The sequence below is a fragment of the Rattus norvegicus genome, chromosome 1 (assembly GCF_021556685.1).
Source record: "Rattus norvegicus strain SHRSP/BbbUtx chromosome 1, alternate assembly SHRSP_T2T, whole genome shotgun sequence".
In the NCBI taxonomy this organism is placed as follows: domain Eukaryota; kingdom Metazoa; phylum Chordata; class Mammalia; order Rodentia; family Muridae; genus Rattus; species Rattus norvegicus.
The window spans coordinates 142,139,154-142,154,729 of record NC_141534.1 but is presented as its reverse complement, the minus strand read 5'-3'; the positions used below and the strand labels follow the sequence as shown (position 1 = coordinate 142,154,729).

The 15,576-nt window shown below is 46.9% G+C and overlaps 1 long non-coding RNA gene across 1 annotated transcript; it reads left to right on the top strand.

The window, feature by feature from the left end:
• The first annotated feature begins 1,171 nt into the window (after window positions 1-1,171).
• Fam24al1 (family with sequence similarity 24, member A like 1) lies at window positions 1,172-14,916 on the top strand. Its single transcript, NR_176825.1, has 5 exons — window positions 1,172-1,347; window positions 2,277-2,408; window positions 5,771-5,900; window positions 12,725-12,900; window positions 14,099-14,916. It is a non-coding gene; the product is annotated as a family with sequence similarity 24, member A like 1 (long non-coding RNA).
• The last annotated feature ends 660 nt before the right edge of the window (window positions 14,917-15,576 follow it).

Below are 15,576 nucleotides of genomic sequence, written 5' to 3'. Positions count from 1 at the left end.
AGGCCCATTTTGTCCTGTCCCTTTGTCTACTGTTCTTTTGTAGTTTTTATTTTAATTTCTTCAATTATAAAACCCAAGTTTGAGCCAGCAAAAGTTTCTTTATTCGAATGCTGACATATCAGGGAGATGGCTGGGTTTGGGATGCAAACCGTGTTGGTCAGGAGAAAGAACAGAACATCTTTTAAAAACAAAACCCAGCAGACTAGATGAGGTAAGGGTCATCCAACCACGTTCATGTCTGCAGTATTTCTCCCCTGGTATTTTCGGTGTTGATTCTTTGGATATCTAACAGAATTCTCCAGCGAAACGGTTGGGACCTAAACAGTTCATTTTTAGAATGTTATGTCAGCAGCTACAATTCTTTACTTATTACAGGACTAGTTATATTTGCTAGTTTTTGGCTTTAGAGAAATTGGACCTTTTGTTAAAGCTGATAGATAGTTCACCTCCATTGTGTTTATGAGAGAGAGAGCTAAAGGTATGTGGTGACAGCTTCTATATTTCTCTTTTTTCTTTTTTGTTTGTTTTCCTTTCTTGGAGTCCAGGTTTCTTTGTAACAGCTCCAGCTGTCTTGGAACTCCCTGTTGTCTAGGCTGGCCAGGAGCAGACATCCTTCTTCCTCTGCCTCTGGAGTGTTGGGATTAAAGGCATAGGCCACCACACACTGGCATTGCTGGGGTCTTATCCGTCTCAGGCCTCCAAGGTGGAAAGGCAATGCTTGTCCCTTTAAGAATCATGTGGGGGTTGGGAATTTAGCTCAGTGGTAGAGTGCCCTGAGTTCGGGGGGTGGGGGGGGGGAGAGAGAGAGAGAGAGAGAGAGAGAGAGAGAGAGAGAGAGAGAAGAATCACGTGGCAGTAGCTTCCCTCTCGGTGCCAGACCTCTTCTTGCTGGACCAGCGGCCGGGCACCCCTTGCTTCACATGCAGCTGTATTACGGGTTCGTTGGGCCATCCGTCACAAAACTACGGCCTCTAATTGGCCTCTATGCTTCGGACCTGCAAGATGGGGCCGGAATTCGGGAGAAATTGGCTTTTTGGCGGCACAACCAGCTTGGGCTGGAAGACCGTGGTGGGGGTGGGGGTGGGGGTGGGGTAATCAGTGGTGGGGGTGGCGGGGGCGGGGGCGGGGGCGGGGATTTGCAGCGCGTAGGCTGCACGGTGAGTACCCGGTTGAGTCCTGGCTGACGGTGCTCTCCGTGCCCGTTATCCGGACCGCCTTCCTGCCAGAGGAGCGTCCGGAGACGTGTGGGACCTCTGGTCGGGTTCGCTGGGTCGGGGAGTTTGGATCGAAAAAGCAGATGGACTCCATTTAAGACCAGGAACCATTTTGAGACTCTTCCTAAGTTAGGTAAAAGTTTTAAGATTCTGTTCCTTGGAATTAGTCTGCACCGATCCCACAACCTCAGAATGTTTCGTACCAAATGGTCCAGGAAGAATTCTATAACTGCCTTGTGCTCTCTGTAAACTTGCCGGCTTGCAAAATACCGCTCCCTGTAGGTGTGTCCTATTAAGAGAAGTATGGGGGGTTAGGGATTTAGCTCAGCGGTAGAGCGCTTGCCTAGCAAGCTCAAGGCCCTGGGTTCGGTCCCCAGCTCCGAAAAAAAAAAAAAAAGAGAGAGAGAGAGAGAGAAGTATGGGAAGTTGACTTGGGGCTGTCTCTCAAATCTGATTCTAGGGGGAGACAGCCACCGCACAAACTTTGCTGTGCACAGAGTAAGGTGTTATTTATCCTCCTTCGGCGGGATTGATATTTGGAGGCTCCGGTGACATAAGAAACTGTTAGGGTCCAGGAGTCGCCCCATAAACCACATAAACATAGATTTCAGTCAGGCAAGGATAGTTTATTGAACGCACACCCCAAGACTGAACAATCAGAGATATAGTTCATATTCTCAGGACCTGAAAGCTACAACCCCGGATGTTTTCTAGGGTCAGTTTATATAGGTAAAAACCCACAATGAGCTCATAAGCAGGTACAGGGAGGGCTGCAGGGGCCAAGTTGTTGCTAGTTCAGACATAACAGTTCAAGCTGACTTCTATTTTGATTGGTCCTCAGTGAAGGCTGTGGTTGGGGAATTTCCAAGAACCTCAGAACATAACAAGATATACGGTCAACTTGATCGCTCTTTGAGCCAAAATGTCAGCAGTATGAGGTGGCTGGCAAGTGTGAGTCAGAAGAGTTACAGTTAAGTAGTGGGGGAGGGGTTTAAGCTTTGGTACAGGCTTTAACAAATCTCCATCAAAATTCCGAACCTGGATCCTTCCTTTCGACCTCAGGGACTGGAGGGCCACTTCTCAGGGTGTGCACCTTGAGACGTTCCAAGGCCCCTGCAGGCTTGATTTCAGTTACGAGGTCCACAGCTGCACCAAAAGAAAACCAGCAGGCACCTGTATGAGGAGCCTCCATTGGTAAGTCATTCTTTTCCTTATGTAACATCTGCTCCTGGTTCCCTTAGGATCCCATTTGGGTACAGTGTTTTAGGAGATACAGGAACTCCTGTCCAGGCCACTAGGGAGAGGTCACACTACATTCTTGGTTCTTGGCTCTGTGTGCCCTATTCTGTTTTGTTAGCCTTTTCTGTTTCTTTGTCCTGAGTCTTCTGAGGTTTGGGTTTGGGGTGACTGGAAGACAAAATGGGTAATAAGACTAGTAAACCTGATACACCCTTAAACTGTGTATTGAAACATTTTGACAAACTTTACACCCCGGCAGTTAAGAAAGCTTATCACTACCCCATTACTAAGAGTCGTCTTAAGACCTTTTGCAAACAGCAATGGCCTATGTTTGGGGTCCAGTGGCCCTCTGAGGGCACCTTCGACCCCGAGGTGGCATGGGCCCTAGTAAGTGCTGTCATCAACATACCCAGCCACCGAGGATACATTTTGCCATGGGCAGAAGCAACATCAAATCCTCCCATCTGGATCCAGTTTTATATGCTCAAAAATAGACAAAGAGGTCCTACATCAGTCATCTCAAGAAGGAGCCCTCAGGAATCCATACCAGGGGACCAGAAGACCTCCAAAACTTCTGATATACAGGACCCCCCACTGCCTCGCTCATGTCAGTGCCCACCTCGATCCAAACCCCCACCTCAATCCAAATCCCCACCCAAATCCAAACCCCCACCCAAATCCAAACCCCCACCTCAGCCCTCACCTCAATCCAAACCCCCACCCAAATCCAAACCCCCACCTCAGCCCTCACCTCAATCCAAACCCCCACCCAAATCCAAACCCCCACCTCAGCCCTCACCTCAATCCAAACCCCCACCCAAATCCAAACCCCCACCCAAATCCAAACCCCCACCTCAGCCCTCACCTCAACCCCAACCTCTACCCCAGCAGCTGGATCACTCCCTGTCCTTTCCCCTCCCCACATCGGATCGGGCGTTACTTCCTTACTCTTCGAACTCTCTTCAGATACCACAAAAGCCCCAGTCCTCCTCTCTCAACAGGTCTCTCGCCACTGATCTTCATAACTGGAACGCCCAGAACCCTCCTTTCAGCACAGACAGGAACTGTATAACCTATGTTCCTTTAACCACCACTGATCTCTTTAAATGGAAGACGCAGTACCCTTCTTTCAGTACAAACCCAAGTTCCCTGGTCTCTTTAATGGAGTTTATCTTTTCCGTCCACTTTCCTTCTTGGGATGATTGTGAGACTATCTTAACCATCTTCTTCACATCAGAGGAGAGGAGCCGGATTCTGAGTGAGGCAGCACAAGCATTTCTCAGACTGGGCACACGGACTGGCAGATGGAGGGCAGATGTGGTCGACTGTGTCCTACCTACATGGAGACCTGACCAGAACTATAGGACAAAGGAAGATAGGAGGGCACTCAGTAATTATCACCAGGCTTTGTTAGAGGGAATAAAACAGGCAGCCCGGAAGCCCACTGACTTCCTCAGGGTGATGTGTACTAGACAAGGTCCAAAGGAATCACCTTTAGACTTCCTCGAACGCCTCCTGGAGACATACCGCACATACACGCCCATAGATCCAGAAGACTCCATAAATGTCAAGGAGATTAACCGAACCTTCGTAGACCATTCAGCCCCAGACATACGTAATGCAATCCAAAGAGTGTATGGATTTGAAGACATGACTAGGTCAGAATTATTGTCAATAGCCCAGAGAGTGTTTGACAGTAGAGAGAGTGAACAAGATCTGATAATAAGAACAGTGATTGAGACTCTGGTCAATTCACGGTATTCCTGTGACACCTTCAGTCATGGACAGAGACCACAAAGACTACGAAGAGACCAATGTGCTTACTGCAAGAGACTGGGCCACTGGAAAAATGAATGCCCTAATCGAAGAAGGGCCTGCTCCCGTCGAGGCCAGTTTTAGCTTTAAGAGCATAGTGGGGCCATAGCTCTTTAAAATTAGGCCCCCAGGAGCCTATGGTAGTCTTATTCAGTTGGGGTCAATCTGTAAATTCAAACTAGGAAACTTCACATTGGTGTCACAAAAGACCCTTGGGGCCCCCTGTCAATCAAACAGTGGAAATGCAGGGGCAACAGGGGAAGTCAAAAATATAAACGGACTACAAAATGGACTGTTAATCCAGGGAAGAGGGCAGTGACTCATTCTTTCATCGCTGTCCCTGAATGCGCCTGTTCACTCTGCTGGGAAGAGACCTCCTATCCTGTTCCCCACCTGTCCCTTAAGCTAGAAGTACCTCCTCTGTCACCAGGGTCCAACCAGGCCACTAAAGAGAAATGAAATGAACAACTTATCAGAGATGTTTCCAAGTGTTTGGGCTAAAGACAATCCTGGAAGGGGCGACCATGGGTTGCCAGTGATAGTTCAGCTTCTGCTGAGGTTGTGCCCATTGGAGTGGGACAGTACTCCATCAGGGGATCAAGACCCAGGATTTACGGGGAATGGATATGTGGGTGGGAACTATTTGCCCAACTATTCCCCACCCTTATTCTCTGCTCAGCATGCTGCTGCAAAGGGTTTATACAGTCCTGGATTGAAAGGATGCATTTTTCCCCCTTCCTTTGTCAAAACTAAATGTATCTTTGCATTTGAATGGACTAACCAGACCTGAACCTGCTTATCTTAGGGTTTCAGCAATTCCCCAATGGTCTATTGATGATGCCCTTGACCAAGACTTAAGTGAGACTTAAGTGCTTAGCCTGCACTCAGGTAAATGCAGAAAAGGCTATGTTGCCCCAAGGGCACTGAAGTCAAGGTCCTTTAGCTGATGAATTTTGGGAATTTGACTTTACTGAAATCAAGCAAGGGCCACATGTATATAATAAATACTTTCTGGTCTTTATCAACACTGTCTTGGGCTTTCCAACCTTAATGAAAACAGCTCAGATAGTAGCTAAGAAATTAATGCTGGAAATCATCCCCAGATTTGGCTTCTTCATAACTTTGGGGTCTGACAGTGCCCTGGCCTTCATGACCAAACTGTCTCAAATGACTTCAAAGGCCCTCAGTATGGAGGCTACATAGCATGTGTCATCCTCAGAGCCCAGGGAAGGTAGAAAGAATGAACAGGACCTTAAAAGAAACTCTCACTAAATATGCTCTTGAGACTGATGGTAACTGTGTTGACCTCTTGCTTTTTGCCCCCACTAAGGGCCTGTTGCACCCTTACTTCAAAAAATTCACTCCACGTGAAGTAATTTATGGACAGCCACTCCCAGTGACCCCTTGGGTAACAACATCAAGGGCTAATAACAGATTTCCTAGTCTCTGAATCCCTGAAGGGATTACAGTTAACTCTGGATGAGATCTTTCCTCAAGTCTAGGCTGCCCAACTGACCGGGCACTGCTTGCCTGACCCACCTGTTCCAACCTGATGACACTGCCATTTCAAGACTCACTGGATGGAACCAAGACGATGCCCCTCTATCAGGATTCTCTGGATGCCCAGTGCTGGTAAGTTGCTGTCAGTCACATCTTAAGAAGGTACCAGAGGATCCTGTGGAAGAAAAGGGCCACCAAAACCAGAAATTGAATGGGATCCCCTCCAAGTTAAGATCTCTAAGGTTTAATGTTTTCTTGCTGACCTGCTTTTACTCCTTAGACTATGGAAGCCATAATGTTAGTCTTGATCTATTGGGTTATGTCCTTACCCTGGATATAATTAAGTCAGACGGACAACCCACTTGGACTCGCTGATACAGGTCAGGTGACGGATACCATTATAACTTGCCGTCAGCCTGATCTGAAAGCTGATGACGGCAAACACTTTCCCTTCCATCCTAGAACGGGCTGTGGACATTTACACTTGGAGAAAAACTTAGGAGGTATCCTGGTTTGCATCGGTCCAGCCCAGGGAAGCAAATCCTGCCAGGGCACTAATGCCACCCACTGTGCCTCTTGGAGCTCCAAGACTGTCACCCTGACTGCCTTAGGGCAAAACATGATAGATATTCTTGCCACAACTCCCAAGCCCTCTAAAACCAATGCTTAGTTGTGGGTCGGGGTCACATTGTATTCCCCGACCTAAACTCTGGAACATTTCTGGATTCTTCTGAAAATTCACATTGGAGTGTAGGAAGCGGCTGGGGAATTTGGCCTTGTGGAGGTGGGCTGGATCCCAGTTCCTCAATTACCATGTAGCAGTAAAGGTTAAGACAAGAAGAACTTAAACCCTTAGGCCCCAGTAGAGACCTCCCGAATCCCCAGGCTCCTCCAGCACGCCCACATTCCAAAGACCCCACCTATCGTCTTGCCTGTTTCTATCCTCCCCTAAGCCACCTCCATCCACTGCTCCCATGGAATTTCTTCTCCTGACTATGCTGGCAGCAACCTTTCCTCCACCATTCTACACCGAACCTGACACAGGACTGATGGTTTTGCCTCGACCCCAAACCCACCTATTATGTAGGAATGACTTGCAATCTGTCACTCCCAGCATTGCCACAAGCTTCTGCTGATGCCTACTCCTGCTCCCAGCCCAAGCTATCCCTAGGTGAGGTCCAAGGACAAGGACTGTTTCCTGTCAGAAACTTCAGGCTCCCTAGCTGCTCCATATTTGTATCATTGTGCAACTGTTGTTCAGCTCCTGACTAGCACAGGGTCAGCAGCTATTCCCTCCTGCCTCTGCCGATGCTTGGCGACCTTCTACCGATGCTATCACAAGTGCCTGCTGGCTTCCTGCATTGTCCACAGGACACATTCGTCTTTGTGCATCCTCACTCGTGTCCTTCCTCTAGTTACATTTCCGATGGGGATGAAGGCTGGCTGCATCTAGCCAAGACACCTGACCACCCTCAACCAAAGCGGGCGGTTCTATGAGTCCCACCTTTAGTGAATTCAGGGATGGTAGGGCCTACAGCACTAGGAACATCAGCCCTGGTCCTGCAAGATCAGGGTTCAAAACTCTGAATGCTAAAGTTAAATAGGATTTAAGGTTATTATAAAAGACTCAGTCCCTAGATTGGAAGGCTAGGTGGATTCTCTGGCAGAGATAATTTTTACAGAATAGAAGGTTTGTTTGACTTACTCTTCATGAAACAAGGAGGGCTGTGAGTAGTCGTCATCGAAACCTGTTGTTTTTTGGGGTTTTTTTTTTTTTTCAGAGCTGGGGACCGAACCCAGGGCCTTGCACTTGCTAGGCGAGCGCTCTACAACTGAGCTAAATCCCCAACCTTGAAACCTGTTGTTTTTATGCTGACCATTCAGGCCTAGAGAAACTTGAGCTATGGTAAGAAACAATTTGAAAACCAAACACTTAGACAGACAGGAAGGGAACAGTTGGTGCCAGTCCCTATGTAACTGGTCACCCTGTCTAACCGCCCTTGTTTCAGCTGCCGCAGGTCTCCTCATACTCCTAATGTTTCCTACGACCTTCTAGCGCTTCACAAGGCTTGTCTACGGACAAATAAAGAATGCTAAAATGCTTGCCACTAGTAGCCATTACAATAGCCAGAAATGTTAGCTTCCAAGAGGCTTATGTGACAGGAACACATAAGACAGATGAGTCAGAAACCAGTTCAAGTCCATTTGAAGGCCAGGAGTCATTTCGAGGCTCTGTTTACTGTAAAACTTACGTTCCAATGTCTGCTTCTCAGAATTTAGCTGTACCCCATCCCATAACCAAAGAATGTTCTGTACCAGATGTTCTGAGAAGATTTCCTTAACTGCCTTGTTCTTCCTGCTTGCAAAACCCCACCCCCTTCAGTTCCAGAACTCAAACTTTACGGGGAGATGGCCGCCAGATGGGCTGTTCTGTGCACAGATTAAACCTTGCTTTGAATTGGCCATAATTTGTGTTCAGTGGTCTTTATCCTCATCTGGTGGGACTAACTGGACGTCCCCAGGAGTACTCCTCAGCCTAGCTTGGGTGCCCCTGCTCTGCTTTGATCCTTCCCACCAAGCAAATGAATTGTTTAGCAAATGAATTTTGCCTGGGAGCTGCCTCCCTTCCCCCTAGGAGTGGTTGGTTCATTGAGTCTGCTAACATTCTTCAAAAAATTACTATAACCAAGAAAGAGGAGGCTACCTGTCTTTGAGGATGCCAACCATGGCCCCCATCAGCACAGGTCCCATGGCATGGTGAGCAATAGCAGAGGGGTTTAACAAGGGAGGAAAAGACAGGGTCTGCCCTGCAGGATCCTTTCTGGCTGGGGAGGTGTTGGTCAAGGGAGAAGTGGTACTCCTGGAGTGACACCCATGCACCCAGGAGTATGGTGACCAGCCTGTTAGGGCCCCAGCAGGCACCCTTTGCTCAACCCTCCAAGGAGTTGCCTAGGTTCCAGAATTCTGCTGTGGTTGGCAGGTTCAATCTGGTCTCCTTCACTTCCATATTAGAAGTGTCTTTTCCTCATTGCGGAACTGTGCCTCCTCGGGGGACAGATGCCTTTAGATGCAACTGCTTCAAGGACCCCAAAGGCCATTCCCACAATATAAGCAATGACTTCTTTTTCCTTTTTAGTCATGCTAAGTAGTTAGACAATCCTTGAACTTGGGATTCTCTGGTTCTGGTGTAAGAGCCAATTATGTTTTAACTACTCATTGGGAAGAGCTGAGGGTTTCCAGTGTGTGTCCTAAAGAGAGGCTGAGGCTTGCCAATGTGTTCCATAAGAGAACCCAGTTGTAAATTGGGGATGTTAGCTGTTTTGGAAATGTTCATACCATGTGATTGTCATTGGAAATACCAGCCACAGTTAAATGGAGCCAGCTGGGACCTAAAAGGCAGGCCCTGTGTGTCACCAAAGGTGGGTCCAGAGAGGTGACCCAAGTCTCCTGGGAAAGCCCCAAAGGATTGTGGGTGAATCCCAGACATTGAGCATTAAACTGCTTATACCGTGGAGTTTGGTTTTGCCTTGATTGTGCCCCATTTTTCCCTGTTGAAATTTTTTTTAAAGTACTTTATTGATTTTGCCAGAGCACACAGTTGAGAGATTTTTAAACTTTAAGAGGAAATTTTGGAGTTTTATAGAAAGTTTAAATGTAAAAAAAAAAAAAAACTGGATTTTTTTTAAATGAACAGCTTTTTAAAGTATTTAAATTTATAAAGCTATGGGACCTTGTAAGTTTATAAAATGTTTATATTATTAATATGTGACCTTAAGATATAAATAAAAGGCCTAAGAGTTAGTGCTAAACACTGAATGCCAGAAACTAGGCTATTCCTATCTTGGGAAACAGCAAGGCAGTGACCTAATCAGTCAGGCAAAGCCTATCTACCAGAGAGATGGGAGCCATATGTGCTTGTGCGATGTGGGTCATGTGTGCGTCACAATCCAGAACAGTGGCAACATGGCAGTTGTGGAGCAACAGTGAGTAATACTGTGGCTGGGCTTTACCATGACATGAGGACTGTGTTGAATTGCGGCAGTAGGAAGGCTTAGAGAAAGAGAATGTCTCTCTTTACCTAAGGTCTACTGAGGGTTAAATATATGTGCCAGAAGCAGCTGTGTGCGCCCTACAGACTTGATGTGTCCGGGTGGGGGGATACTGGGGTCGGGGGAGATGGGGCTCTACTCTCAGAGGAAGAGGGGTGGGGGTTGGGGGACGGGTTGTGAGAGTGGGGTATTGGGAGGGGGGACAGCTATCTGGATGTAATGTGAATTTAAAAAAAAAAAAAAAGGGAATGTGTGTTGGGTGGTGGCAGTGCACACCTTTAATCCCAGCTCCGGGTAGAGGTGGGCAGGTCTCTGAGTGCCAGGACAGCCAGGACTACACAGAGAAACACTGTCTCAAAAATCAAACAAACAAACAAACAAAAAATGTATGTCTAGCCTCTTTGCTAACTGTTAAGCTTTAGTTAGTTTGATAAACTGAGTCATATAAGGCGCTGTGAAATCCTGTAGTGTACACTGTGAGAGGACCAGGAAAGTTGCCAGTCTGCCTATGGACTAGTCTCATTTATGATTCAAAGCTTTATTTTTATACTAGAAAAGCTTCATTTTAGAATATTTTAAAAGCTAAACCTAACATGGATAGAGCTAATTACTGTAAATTGTTCAAGGTGATTAAGATATGCAGTTTAATAATCAGTCACCTCCTAAAAGATGAAATTGTTTGATGTATTCAGAACCGCACTTGTATTCTTGTTAAGTGTTTGTGTTAGGTTTCCATCGCTGTGAAGAGACACCGTGACCAAAGCAGTTCTTCCAAAGGACATTTAATTGGGGCTGGCTTGCAGGTTCACAGGTTCAATCCTTTATCATCAAGTGGGGGAGCATAGCAACATCCAGGCAGGAATGTCTCTGGAGGAGCCGAAAGTTCCACCTCTTGATCCAAAGGCAGACAGGAGAAGACTGGCTCCCACATGGCGAGGAGGAGGGTCTCACAGTGACAATTCCTCCAACAAGGCCACATCTCCCCACAGTGCCTCAGGCCAAGCCTATTCAAACTACCACAGTACTAATGTAATTAATTACAGGACAAGAGCTTTATTTACCCTCCAGTATGTGTCTTTAAGGTTGAGCCTAGAACAAGTAACTAAAAAGAAGGGAAGTTTGTTTAGCTCAGGTATCCTTAATAATTGTGGTCCTCAAAGTCATCAGAGATCTGCTGAAATGGCATTTCAAATGCTTAATGGGAAAAACTGGCTGTGACAGAGACCCCAGCTCCTAGCGCTCACCCTGAGGTCTCTAAAGAAGGTAAACAGGGGGCACCATCGACTCCACCTACAGTAGTGTGGCAATGCTAACCACCGGCATAACTGCCCCAATGCCTCGCGTGCTGAACCCTGCCCAATCTGTGGACAAGCAGGACACTGGAGAGTTGATTGCCCCATTTTGCCAAGACAAAGTGAGGTCAGTCTCTCAGGTTCCTCCTCCACAGGAAGAAGGCTTCTCAGATTTGCCAGGCCTGGCCACCGAAGATCGATGTGCCCTCAACGAAGCCATGGGCACCACAGGAACCTGGTGGGTTGGCTGCTAGGTAATGGATAAGTCTCTGTCGTTTTAATTGCTACATAGGCCATTTGGATTACACTCCCTGGTCTAATTTATCCTTCTCAGCTCTCTGATGGAATTGATGGCCAGGCTAACTACAGGTTTGTCAGTTCGTCAGTAGCTCCTTCACACGAGGCTTCAGCCACCTCACTCCATTTCATAGGTAAAGACCAAGCCCTGCGATCTCTAAGAGTTACTAGGTCTCTTGTTAAGAAATGGCAGACAGTTTGCTGAAAGGCTTTGAGTTAAAATACAGGCAGGTTTCAGAAGTAGCTTTTTACTGTCCCTTTATTTAAACTTGCTTCGCATTGACTGTTCTCTGTAATAGCCGTTTGAGTCTCTGATGAGTGATTGGATGGAGGAAAGAGAAAAGTTTCAAAGTCTTTGCAAGTTCTGGGTGTTCAGAGGTGTAGAAGGGGTCTGAGGATGTGAAAGTTCTGAGGGTCTGAAGTCAGTTAAGGTGCAAGTTACAGCGGCATAAGAAAATGATCTGAAAAGTGGGGAAGGTTTCAGACTTCTTTCCCCATCTGTGCTCGTGTTAATACTAAGACTTTAAGAGTTCAGAACTTTACTGTTTGTCAACGGAGTTGTGATAAGCTAGCTGACGGAGCACGGGCTGCCTGCTATTCAGTCACAGCTTTAAACTCCCTTCAGTTGTCTTTGAGTGTAGACTTAAAGGTGCTTCTCGTCATGTTACAAACATCTGTGGCCAATCTATACGTCCATCCCTCCACACCGAGACAAGAGTGGTTATGCTTTCTAACCCAAAGCCAGGGCTTTCGCTAGGACTCAAAGGCTTGTGTCTACCCTGGCTGCTTACGGGACACCTGGTAGCTGGTTCTTCTATGATGTGGAGTTTAGTACAGATTAATGCTAGCGTATCTAAGACTTTTATCTTTTTGTAAACTAAAAAAAAAAAATTGTGTAAGGGGCTGGAGAGATGGCCCAGCGGTTAAGAGCACTGGTGGCTCTTCCCGAGGATCAGGGTTCAATTCCCAGCACCTATGTGACAGCTCATAATTGTCTGTGACTCCAGTTCCAGACCTCTTCTGGTCTCATTGGGCATGGGTAAGGTACACAGACACATGCAGGGAACACCTATATACGTAAAAATTAACAAACAAAAAATCCTTGTAAGCTTCAGGGCATGGAAGGAGTCATTAAGACTTGGACTCAGCTCTCACGGGTCAAAGGGACTCCAGATGAGTACGGAGTAAGCCTCTCATCTGCCTATTCCCGAGGGTAGCCTCTCTCCCCTGGTCTTGGGACTCTTCCCCTCCCCCACCCCCCCAGTTTCCAAATGTAAGATTTTCCTTTAAGGTCCTAAACTTTAACTTCTGTCCCAAGTCTGTCTGTCTCAGCAGATTTCCACTTGGCTGACAGACACCATCCAGGAATCAACTATGGACTACAAACTGCTCGAAACGGCCCTGAGCTCTGGACTCGATAAATGCGGCTATGAACCAGTCGCCGATGTCGCTCCCTGTGTCTTCTGCTGGGTCATCTAACCGGATGCTCCTGATGTACGTCCCATTACCTGAATCCCCTCCCTGCCTTTGACTAACGTTCCAGCCTTCCCAAGCCCTGGCGACGTCCTTGTCTCAGCAGGAAGTAGCTACAGAAGAGAGTGCGTCGCCCCTTGTCCCCGACAGGCTGGAATGTTAGATCGAAAGGGCATTCCCTGGTGTAGGGGACAAAATGGCTACCTATAGTGCCTATTGGCATACCAGGAAAGATTCCTGTTCAACTCAGAGAGACCCAGCCCTATCAACAGGTAGATTCATCAGCTGAAGTAGTTGTTCAAAGTGACAGGGCCCAGACCTGCCTTATGCAGGGACAGGGAGGTGTTGTGTGGCTTTAAGAGGAAACTGTTGGTTGTATACAAACCACTCAGGGATCATCAGAGGTAATCTGACTGTACTCAAAGAAATTTTCCAGAAATGGCTGTTCCCCATTCTCATCGTCACTCCTCCTAGTTAGTAACTCTGACGGCTTAGTAATCTCAGGGTCTTTGACCCTTGTATTTCAGCCAATTACCTCTGCCTCTTGCTCATTAGTGACTTAAGTAGATAATAATTCCTGCCTGGGTACTGTTAGGCTGATGGCTGTTAGATCCCAGTGTAAACAGGTACCCATCGCAGAGCCAGGGATTCGACTCGGGATACAACTCGAGGAAAGGATGTGAGAGACAATGCTATACTATTTTAAGTTTCAATTACGGTGCCTAAGAGACCCACTAAACAAAAATACCTCTATTGTGGGCCACGTTCCTGAAAGGCTGGAGGCTGCTGTTGGTGGGAGACAACAAGCCATGTGGCCTGCTCCCCTAAACAACTTTGTTTGACACACCACACTGGGTGTGCTCGTTCACAGGTAGTGGGGAGGTACACGGGCGGGAAATAAATCAGGATATATGTTTGCCCCTGATTGGATCTGATGGGAAATATGGTGTTTTATGGGATTTGTCTTTTTAAGCCTGAATGTGACTGGCCAGAGTCCATCATCCTGACCACTATATAATTAAAGCTTGTTTCAAACTTAGCTCAGAGTCGTGGTAGTGGTCTTATTCTTGCCCGTGGGATTAACATTAGCCTTTTGTGTGCTGGGGCGTATAAGCAAGTTCCACTGTGGCCATCCCCAAAATTCCTAGAAACTTAACTGCCACACCCACTCCAGTAGAGTCTGTGTGACATGAACCTCTTGTGCTTCGTTTCTATCCAGAACAGAGGCCTGTGCCTGGAATGGCTTGGCCTCCTGGAGGTCCCTGGCCGTCTCCCTACAAAAAGATGATGACTGGGGTCTATGCTTGCAGTGGAGGTGCCTTCTGTGTTCTAGCCTTGGTGATCTTAGCAACTTTAAGCCTGTCAACAATATCTGATTTTAAGAATGTAGCAGTGTGGGAAGATGGTCATGGACCTTTAGATGTCTCAGGAACTGAAAGTTCAGAGACATCTAAACCACCACGTCTCACACCACCATGATCCTGATGAACTCAACGGCTGCGATGAACTCAACTGCTGCACCCATTCGTTCCCAGCAAATAGGAGAGAAATTAATTGCAGTTACTAATAACATGACTGTTCCAGAAAAGCCCCCCCCTTTGGGAAAGTTTTGTTTAGCATGATTCAGAATAGTAGTGACTCTTAGAAAGATCATGGATAAGTTCCAACAAGTTGAGCAAATTTATCAAGAGTTAACTAGAAGGAAAAGAGAAACTAACATTGAGCAAGAAACGAAAGAAATTATAGAATGGTTACAAAAGTTTCCTTTTTATTCTGAGGGCCCATAGAGTTTAAACTTTATTAAAATAAAGGTAAATGTTAAATGTATATCTGGTACCCACAAGTCTGGTAGTATAACTGCAGTTTTCTAAACTATTGTTTGCGGCTGAGAACTGTTTCCTGGACTGTATATTCAGCTTTCCTTCTTACAAGGGACATTTGGTGGGGTGATGAATAAGAGCTGGATGACTGCCAATTATGATGCACCTGTTCTAACTGCTTAAATATGTGCCAAGAAGTAAAGCTTTTGCAGCAGCACACACCTCGAGTTTGTGTCTGTCTGTCACGCCGAATCCATTCTCTACCTGAAATCCAAGCCTTGGTCCCTATGCTGACACACTCCCCTGGGTGGTCTGCGGCACTTAACCACAGGAAGTTAGAGGGACAGGTGACCTGGGCCTTCTCCAGTTGACCGGTGTACACTGGGAGTCCTGCTGAGCCCAGGTGGCTTTGGTGAAGACTCCCTGCTGAGGCCAGACAACGTATACCAGTTGCCTGGACCGTTTGGTGTCATGCTAGCCTCAGTAGAACATGGAGAGAGGGTGGCTTGGGACCTGACCCTCTACTGTCACCTCTTTTGTAGGTGACACATTTATGCTGGGAGGACTTTTTATAGGTGTTGCTGAAGGCTTGGTCTGGGGACAGAGGAGGGACCAGGGTACTTTTATCCTACAGAAGATTTGGTCCTACTAAGACAGGGTCCTTGAGTTCTGTGGAGAACTGTCTATGGAAAACAGTCTGTCTCAGTCTCTGGAGACTGACAAAGTCACTTTTGTCCCAGGCCCTGTAGTTACTGGTATCCTAGGGTTTATTGCTGTGAAGAGACAAGCATGACCATGATAACTCTTTAAAGGAAAACCTTTAATTTGGCTGGCTTACAGTTTCAGAGGTTTAGCCCATTGTCATTGTGGGAAGTAT